At 39.2% G+C, this 10,378-nt stretch overlaps 1 protein-coding gene and 1 non-coding gene across 2 annotated transcripts in view; both read right to left on the bottom strand.

The window, feature by feature from the left end:
- The window catches only part of GTF2F2 (general transcription factor IIF subunit 2), a 177,865-nt gene that overhangs the window by 110,311 nt on the left and 57,176 nt on the right, over window positions 1-10,378 (bottom strand). The window lies entirely within an intron of this gene.
- Window positions 2,511-2,588, bottom strand: TRNAP-AGG (transfer RNA proline (anticodon AGG)). The gene has a single exon. It is a non-coding gene; the product is annotated as a tRNA-Pro (tRNA).

Below are 10,378 nucleotides of genomic sequence, written 5' to 3'. Positions count from 1 at the left end.
AGAAAAAATTGTGAAACCTATTTTAGCAGTTTAGTAATTGAACAGTTTATATACCTACCTAGTTTATGAACTGCCTTTTCCTTGGCATTTGGACTTGGTAATAAAAAACAATGGTGATTTAATGTCAAAGCACAATTTTCTCTAACAAGATTTCATTACAGATAATGAAAATAGCCGTGACATATCTTTTTACAGGAGATAACTGACAAATCTCCTTAGAAGTATAAGTAAGGTTTTGCCTCAATTTACAGAGAAGAATTTAACTGTTAGAACAAATTATTGATGGAAACCACTACTTAAAGAAATTTGTCATTTATTTTTATGTTTGCCTCTAAAAACTTGTATCTGGGTGCATTTAATTCCTCCTCAAGACTTTGATAAATTGTGATATTCTAAAACAATTTAATAATCTAGAAGTAAATTTGAATAGATTGATTTTTCTTGTGTAACTTTTCATAAATGTATCTTTTAAAATTACTTGCACTTAAGACTTACACAATCATCGTGTGTTCTAAGTGTATAGAAAATAATTACTTTTAAATTTTACTGTTTTCTAAAAATATTTGGCAATACTTTCCATTCAAAAAAACCTCAAGAAATCATATAAAATGCCAATGGTAAGTTAGAGTCAAGCTGTAATAATATTTTTGTTTGCAGTAACTATAAAGAATTTCTTCCTCAAATCTTCTTTCCAAAGAGTAAATTACAAAGTGACTCTATCTTCTTTTTCAGAAAAAAAAGTAATAAAAAGTAGGTTTTATTATACTATATGTGTACCATGAGCCAAACATATATTCTTTTATTTGGAATTACCCAGAGACATTATAGCACTGTCCTTAAAATATGAAAAAGAAAAACATAGCTATGGTGTACCATATTTCTAAAATGTATATGGCAGCACACAGAACAAATGAAACACGAGACTGTTCAAACAATGCAAGAAAGATGACTACTAAAGATGATGACACTGATTTAGCTGGTTCAGTTATTTTTATTTCAATGATTTATACTTCAAGTGCTATTTTTAAGATGATAATAAGATACTATTTATTGCTTTATCACACGCCAGATAACCATGCTGTGGAAAACATAGTATCTCAATTAATCCTCAACTGACCCTAAGAAAGGTCCTTTATTCCTTCCCTCTTACAGGTGAACCAGAGAATTAGAGGGCTAAGACCCTGTTAAGAGCATACCCTTATTAGCATTTATTAGGAAGTAAAGGTGGAACCAGGACTAGAAACCCAGGTGCACTAGTCCCACAGCCAGCAGAAACCATGTTTGCTTTTGCAGGCATGGGGTATCTAACACCTATAAACTGCATAGACCTGCATTCATGAAGTATGTGCTAAACACAGAATACCAAAATATAGGTTTGCCTCACTTGATAAAATCTCCCAATGTAAGTACTCTTAAAATTTGAGTGAAAAACTAAATTTTGGAAAAGCAAATAATATTTTTACTGTCATTTCATTTAAAGAATATGATATGAATCATCTCACAAGAGTAAAGAATATCCCAAATCTGTATATTGGTCCATCTATATTTTCATATATCAGGCTAACTGAAAAAGGGGTTAACTTTTTATGACTTGTACAGTCCATAGAACTGACATATTATGAAGAAAAAATATGCCACAGACACATGGGTTCTAGAGTCAGACTTAGGTTCAAACACATAACTTCCACTAACTTGCTTACAGAACTGTAATCAAGATTCTTAACTGCCCTGGCTGGTTGGCTCAGCGGTAGAGCGTCAGCCTGGCGTGCAGGGGACCCGGGTTCGATTCCCGGCCAGGGCACATGGGAAAAGCGCCCATTTGCTTCTCCACCCCCCAACCCCCTCCTTCCTGTCTCTCTCTTCCCCTCCTGCAGCCAAGGCTCCATTGGAGCAAAGATGGCCCGGGCGCTGGGGATGGCTCCTTGGCCTCTGCCCCAGGAGCTAGAGTGGCTCTGGACGCGGCAGAGCGACGCCCCGGAGGGGCAGAGCATCGCCCCCTGGTGGGCGTGCAGGGTGGATCCTGGTCGGGCGCATGCGGGAGTCTGACTGTCTCTCCCCGTTTCCAGCTTCAGAAAAATACAAAAAAAAAAAAAAAAAAAGATTCTTAACTTTAAACTTCAACACCCTCACAGTGAAATGGAGTTGATGATTAGTTGATAGTTTTCATAAGGCTTAAATTCTAAATTATATGTAAAATGTTTTACTCATCATAGACTTTTTTTTCATTGTATTTTTCTGAAGTGAGAAGTGGGGAGGTGGAGAGACAGACTCCCACATGCACCCGACCTGGATCCACCTGGCAAGTCCACTAGAGGGCGTTGCTCTGCCTGTCTGGGGCATTGCTTTGTTGCAACCAGAGCCATTTTAGTGCCTACGGTGAGGTGGTGGAGCCATCCTCAGTGCCCAAGCCAATTTTGCTCCAAGGAAGCCTTGGCTGAGGGAGGAAAAGAGAGAGAGAGAAAGAAAGGAGAGGGGGAGGAGTGGATAAGCAGATAGGTGCTTCTCCTGTGTGCCCTGGCCAGGAATCGAACCTGGGACTTCCACTCTTCCTGGGCCAATGCTCTACCACTGAGCCAGCTGGCCAGGGCCACAGACTTTTAGTAAGCACTTGTTATTATTGTGTGTAAAAGTATCTTCATGATATGACCATGAGTAATAGGCACAAAAACGAACATTTACATTAATTAGACTTTTAACTTTGACACGAACAGAATGGAGAACTTCTAACAAACACAGGCTTAATACTATGATGATTACTATAAGACAGAATATACTTCAATTTGCTACAAGCAAATGCAGTTTTCATTCACGTTAGTTTAAGATTACATATGAAGTTTCTTAGGGCTTTGATCTAGCTTCATGTACAAAAACTAAAAACAAAATACTCACTGCAGCTGCTTCGTCAGCAGTAAAATCAGTAGACAGTAATATATGTGATAACACAATCTTAAAGATACCCCCATCTAATAAATTGTGATTAAGTGCCTTAAATTGCAATGATGTCAAAGTTAAAATTATAGAGTATTTGAATCATAATTATTCTTGATAAGCATAGATGTAATATGGCTTTGAAATATATACTGGCTACTGCTGTGGCAGACTTATCTTCCTAATCATATTTTGCTTAACTAATATTAAAATTAATTTGCTTATGTGATGATAAAGAAAAGTATACCTGGCAGAGAGAAATAGCTAAAATTTAAAATTTGCCTAAGATAATTTATAAAGAGGTGACTGTATTCCTACTTCTCTTGACAAAAATACACAACAGTTCAAGAGTTTCTATCAAATGAAAATCAATGAATAAATATTATAGACTGTTACATTATATTTAATTGCAATTTCCAACAATGCAAAAATGTATAATATTAAGCCTTTTGTATATTAGAGGAGGAAACGCTAGTTTTATTTAAGTCATGGTTATTTGAGAAAAAGAACTAAATTGGATATAAAAGAGTAAGACAATAATACATTTCTTTACTATATATCTTTAAAAATTGTTCCCTAGCATAAAATATAAATTCATGAAATGATACAACACCTAAAGTATCATATAAAAGTTATCCTAGCCTGACCTGTGGTGGTGCAGTGGATAAAGCGTCGACCTGGAAATGCTGAGGTCGCAGGTTCAAAACCCTGGGCTTGCCTGGTCAAGGCACATATGGGAATTGATGCTTCCAGCTCCTCCCCCCCCCTTCTCCCTCTCTGTCTCTCTCTCTCCTCCCTCTCTTCTTTAAAAATGAATAAAATAAAAAAAAGTTAACCTAATAGCACAAGTTTTTCCAAACCCAGATTCCAGAGTATTCAGTGATATTTAAAAGCGAGTATTAGTAGTTATACATATTTTTAAAAGATCTAATTTTTAAAAATTTCTTTTTGAAGACAGGCCCAACTTTTCAAAAGTAATTTTGATTACTGTCCTGTAGAATATTTAGCACGTACTTTTGTACATCATTAAAAATTGAGCAAGTATACTGATTTCTTCTTCATTCCACCCCCACTGATTTGCCTCGTTTTAACAGATGTTTATTAACTAATTTTTAAGGTTAAGAACTGTTAAATGATATTAACTTCAATCTCAATGGTTGCTTAAATTTGATAACCTTCTATGACTTAATATGATTTTATAAAGAATTAGAGCATTTAACACTTACTATGGGTATCACACAATTTGATGTGTTTATATTTATTTAAAAAAAAACATTAAAGGCCCTGGCCGGTTGGCTCAGCGGTAGAGGGTTGGCCTGGCGTGCAGGGGACCCGGGTTCAATTCCCGGCCAAGGCACATGGGAAAAGCGCCCATTTGCTTCTCCACCCCCCCCCCTTCCTCTCTCTCTCTCTCTTCCCTTCCTGCAGCTGGGGCTCCACTGGAGCAAGGATGGCCCGGGTGCTGGGGATGGCTCCTTGGCCTCTGCCCCAGGTGCTAGAGTGGCTCTGGTCGCGGCAGAGCGACACCCTGGAGGGGCAGAGCATCGCCCCCTGGTGGGTGTGCCGGGTGGATCCCGGTCGGGCGCATGCGGGAGTCTGTCTGACTGTCTCTTCCCGTTTCCAGCTTCAGAAAAATACAAAAAATAAAAAAACATTAAAAATATTGTATGAATATAGAACCCATGATGTTACAGCCTAACAAAACTATTTACTTTTCAATGTTTTTCCTATCCACGTAGAGATACTTTTAAAGACATGCCCATAGAAAGAAAAAGGAAAGACCTGTGCACATACAGATATATGCACAAATAATTATTAATAAAGGTTTAATTAATAAAGATTTGGGAGAGAAACACCAAACAACAGAATTTAAAAGTCGCAGGAGATTGATTTATAAAACAAACCAAAAAAACACAACCATAGACATTTATGATAAATGTTTACTTCTTACAATATAGCCAAAAAAATAACACATTGGGATTCAGTATAAAAATATTCAGCAACCTTGAAAACTGGAAGCAGGTTTTATTTGTTACAATGTCATTTTGGTTACCAGTTATATTTTCCTCCCTTCTTCTTTCTATTACATAAAAATTTAGAGGCTAACTGTACTTAACAAGAGGCAACAAAAGGGGTTTCAACTATAGCTCTTGCCATTATTACAAAACAAAATGTGTATTTTGTAAAATTCACTAGATGATGGGTATATAGAAAAATAAAAAAGCTAGATACAAAAAGTTATCACTGAGGTGTTTAGTGAAGCCAACACTATGCATTAAGTGAAATCATTCCCAGTCTTCATTCAGTATCACACTAAGACTTTAAATGTAACTAAAGGATCTAGTAAAACACTTTAAGTAGAATTAATTTTAATTTTATCTTTTAAAAAATGAGTATGCACCAAAACAATGGTCTTTTTGGTTTAAGATCATGGGAAATAAAAGCGATTGAGAATTTAAAAAGAGACATAACTCCACCAATGTTAAGTATTGCTTGAAGTATTAAAAAGCTGAAACCTTTTCGACAGAAACTAATGGTTTTCCAATAGGGAAACTACTACTACCTGGTACACCTCTTCCCTTCAAAGAAATCATCTATGGTTGTTTCTGTTATTTTCAGGAATTATGATATAATAAAAGTCATCTCCCTAGCAAAATATATGAATGAATAGAAAGTAATAAAAAAAGTGGGGTACGCTGGTAATCTAACTATTTAGCAGAGATCATAAAAATGCCTGGCATTCAGTGAGGTGTTACTAGGTATCAGGCACAGTACTAAGTACTTTATGTGCATTATCTCCTTTAAAACGAGGTGCAGAGACTGTTTGTTACCCAACAGCCATTCTTCCCTTCTTTAGTAACTGAACCCTGAATGAGTGTGGGAATTGTACTCAAGATAAAAGCCTGTATTTTCCAATGTTCTGTGGCTGCCAGGTGTGGCCAAATTATCAAGTTCTGACCAAGGGAATATAAGTAAAACTCACAGCATGACTTCTGGATATGGTTCTGTAAAGGGTTACAAAGTCAATGAGCCTTTTGCCTTGCCCTGTTACTTCCATTTTGCTGCCTGGGATGTGGACGTGATGGTTGTAATTGCAGAAGTATTCTACATCACCTTCAGCGTGGAAGTCACAAACTAATGATGGCAGACAGTTGCTGTTAACCATGAAATACCCATCCCAGTCCTGGACTTCTAATATCAGAATTTCCTTTACAAAGAAAAATGTTATTTAATCACTGCTATTTTGGGATGTCTGTTAATCCTAACAGATAGAGAGCAGAACCCTCATCTGCTTTATAGATGAGGAAACAGACCAGAGTTAAGCAGCTAACTGAAGTCACAGAGCTAGAAAGCAACCTCCAAAGTGCCAAGCTTCCAGCCACTGTGTGATACCTGCTTCAGACCAGACACCGGCACCTCGGTGAGACTCAGCAGAGAACAGCAACCTTGAAAATGGGCAAGACGATGTTAATGAAAGGTTGGCAGTTTCCACTCAGTCAAGACTTGGCTTAAAATATTGGAATATGCCAAAAGTTACCCAATAGAGAATCCAGTCAGTCTGGTGAGTCTGAAATGAAAATAAACTAGGACAGAGAACCTATTTCTGAGATCTGTGGGGCTATGATGACCACAGAAAGGAAAAGGGAGTGACTGGTAGGTCAGGGAATAAATCTAACCAGTAAAGAAACCTCTGTGAGCCAGGCAGATTTTCTTCATTCAGGGACAGAATCATTACTGGATTAAATCCAGAAGAATAGCTACCTGGGAATTACCACCAAATTGATTTCTAAAAATGAACTAAAGATTCTTCCATGGTAACATCTAAGAAAAAGTAAAATATCTTTAAGCAAATGGAGGGTGGGGAGGGTATTTATATCTAAGCAAAGGAACAACTTTACAGAGTTCTGAGATACAATCAATTTTTGTACTATATTCCCCTCCCTCACTTTGGGCATGGAGGAGGAATATGAGGGTGGATGGAGCAGGGCATAATCCTCCTCTATTTCCCTGTAGTGTCAAGCAATTAAAAACCTTAGGATCAAAAGCATCTGCTGTGCCATTTTAGTCTTCTGGGAGGGAGTGAAGTAAACCAGGAAAGAGAAATACAGTTTGAAAAATCAAACTGGTGGAGGCTGACAGACAGACATGGCCAATTTTTTTTTTTTTTTTTTTTTTTTTTTGCATTTTTCTGAAGCTGGAAACAGGGAGAGACAGTCAGACAGACTCCCGCATGCACCCGACCGGGATCCACCCGGCACGCCCACCATGGGGCGAGGCTCTGCCCACCAGGGGACGATGCTCTGCTCATCCTGGGCATCGCCATGTTGCGACCAGAGCCACTCTAGCGCCTGAGGCAGAGGCCACAGAGCCATCCCCAGCGCCCGGGCCATCTTTGCTCCAATGGAGCCTTGGCTGCGGGAGGGGAAGAGAGAGACAGAGAGGAAAGCGCGGCGGAGGGGTGGAGAAGCAAATGGGCGCTTCTCCTGTGTGCCCTGGCCGGGAATCGAACCCGGGTCCTCCGCACGCTAGGCCGACGCTCTACCGCTGAGCCAACCGGCCAGGGCCGACATGGCCAATTTTTAAGAAACGGTAAGGGGATGAATGAAGAAGCAGTGTTCCCTAAGCAGCTAGTATTATCATCTTTAGGTCTCTGAATTAATAAGCTTGTGGTAAACTACTCAAGTAACTGGGCAAAAAATTCCCCCCCTAAGAACTACTGCTCAAGAATAAATCCCACTTGATCATGGTGTATGATTTTTTTCATATATTGCTGGATCCGGTTTGCTAATATTTTGTTGAGGATTTTTGCATCTAAATTCATCAGGGATATTGGCGTATAATTTTCTTTTTTTGTGTTGTCTTTACCTGGTTTTGGAATTAGAATTATGCTCGCCTCATAAAAGGAGTTTGGAAGTCTTCCTTCCTCTTGAATTTTTTGAAATAGCTTGAGAAGGATAGGAGTTAGTTCTTCTTTGCATATTTGGTAGAATTCACTTGTGAAGCCGTCAGGCCCTGGACTTTTCTTTTTTGGGAGTTTTTTGATAGCTGTTTGAATCTCATTTGTTGTAATTGGTCTGTTTAGGTTTTCTGATTCTTCCAGATTGATTTTTGGAAGATTATATGTTTCAAGGAATTTGTCCATTTCATCTAGGCTGTCTAGTTTTTTGGCGTACAGTTCTTTATAGTATTTTCTCACAATATTTTGTATTTCTGTTGTGTCAGTTGTTATTTCTCCACTGTCGTTTCTAATTTTATTTATTTGAGTCCTCTCTCTTTTTTTCTTGGTGAGTCTGGTTAAAGGTTCATCGATCTTGTTTACCTTTTCAAAGAACCAGCTCCTGGTTTCATTGATCCTCTGTATTGTTTCTTTAGCCTCTATATCAAACTAAAAAGCTTCTGCACAGCCAAAGACAATAAGAACAGAATAAAAAGACAAACTACACAATGGGAGAATATATTTGACATTGCGACATTGCATCTGATAAGGGGTTAATAACCAAAATTTATAAAGAACTTGTAAAACTTAATACCAGGAAGACAAACAATCCAATCCAAAAATGAGCAAAAGAAATGAATGGACACTTCTCCAAAGAGGACACACAGATGGCCAATAGGCATATGAAAAAATGTTCAACATCACTAATGATTAGAGAAATGCAAATTAAAACCACAATGAGATATCACCTCACACTAGTCAGAATGGCGCTAATCAATAAAACAACACAGAATAAGTGCTAGTGAGGATGTGGAGAAAAGGGAACCCTCCTGCACTGCTGGTGGGAATGCAGACTGGTGCAGCCACTGTGGAAAACAGTATGGAGATTCCTCAAGAAATTAAAAATCGAACTGCCTTTTGACCCAGCTATCCCACTGTTAGGAATATACTCCAAGAACACCATAGCACTGTTTGAAAAGAAGAAATGCACCTCCATGTTTATGGCAGCATTGTTCACAATAGCAAAGATCTGGAAACAGCCCAAGTGTCCATTAGAGGATGAGTGGATTAAAAGGCTTTGGTATATATATACTATGGAATACTACTCAGCCATAAGAAATGATGACATAGGATCTTTTACAACAACATGGATGGGCTTTGATAACATTATACTGAGCGAAAGAAGTAAATCAGAAAAAACTAAGAACTATATGATTCCATACATAGGTGGGACATAAAGATGAGACTCAGAGACAGGGACAACAGTGTTGGGGCTACAGGGTGGGGGGAGGAGAGGGAGGGGGTTGGGGAAGGGGAGGGGCACAAAGATCATGGCTTTTCAGCATTTGCCATATTGCCCCCTTAATCTATAGACAGACAGCAAATATTTACTTATGGTGTTTCCACTATAAAGACTGCTGTCTTAGGGACAAATGCTGATGAACTATTTCAGCAGTTCCTCCTTCTTCAAAGACTTATATGTCAACATAGAGCTCCATGTTTCATAGGACATACTCAAGCTCACTCCATGCTCCCTGGAGCTTTAGCACAAGGGAATGCCACCCCCCTTTTTTTCTTTTCTCTCTTTTGTTTGTTGTATTTTTTCTTTTATTTATTTATTTTTTGTATTTTGCTGAAGATGGAAATGGGGAGGCAGTCAGACAGACTCCCACATGCGCCTGACCGGGATCCGCCTGGCATGCCTACGGGGGGGGGGGGGGCGGATGCTCTGCCCATCTGGGGTGTTGCTCTGTTGCAACCAGAGCCATTCTAGCGCCTGAGGCAGAGGCCATGGGGCCATCCTTAGCGCCTGGGGTGGCTTTGCTCTGGTGGAGCCTTGGCTGCGGGAGGAGAAGAGAGACAGAGAGGAAGGAGAAGGGGAGGGGTGGAGAAGTAGATGGGCGCTTCTTCTGTGTGCTCTGACTGGGAATTGAACCCGGGAATCCTACACACCAGGCCAATGCTCTACCACTGAGCAAACCGGCCAGGGCCTAGGAATGCCCTTGTTGATCAAGCTACCCATAAGAAAATTATATGGAGCAACCATGACAGACCGAGCAAGTCAGTCTCATACTATTCATCACCAGAACGCTGCAGCCCCATGTAAACAGTTTCAACTTTCTCGGGAAGCAGCACGGCAGATTGGGAAATCCTGTCCAAGGGGTCCTATACTGCCCCTTCATTTGGAGTTAACCCTCAAGGACCCCTACCAGGACAACTTTGGCAGATGGATGTTACTCATATACCTTCATTTGGCAAACAGTCGTATGTCCACATTACAGTGGATACATATTCTGGATCTATAGTAACCTCTGTCAGAACAGAAGAGCTGCTAAGCATGTTATAGCTCATTGTCTGTATGCATTGTTCTATTATTGAATTTCCTAAACTGGCTAAACTGAAAATGCTCCTGCATATGGAGCAAAAGTATTTACTGTATTTTGTCATGCTTACAATCTTTAAAGTTAAGGTATTATTAAAGTGTACTCAGCAAACATTTTAAGGTCAATTTAA

This window comes from Saccopteryx bilineata, chromosome 6, assembly GCF_036850765.1.
Source record: "Saccopteryx bilineata isolate mSacBil1 chromosome 6, mSacBil1_pri_phased_curated, whole genome shotgun sequence".
NCBI classification, from domain to species: Eukaryota; Metazoa; Chordata; class Mammalia; order Chiroptera; family Emballonuridae; genus Saccopteryx; species Saccopteryx bilineata.
Note: the sequence above shows the minus strand (reverse complement) of the source record. Positions and strands in the feature narration are given on the sequence as shown.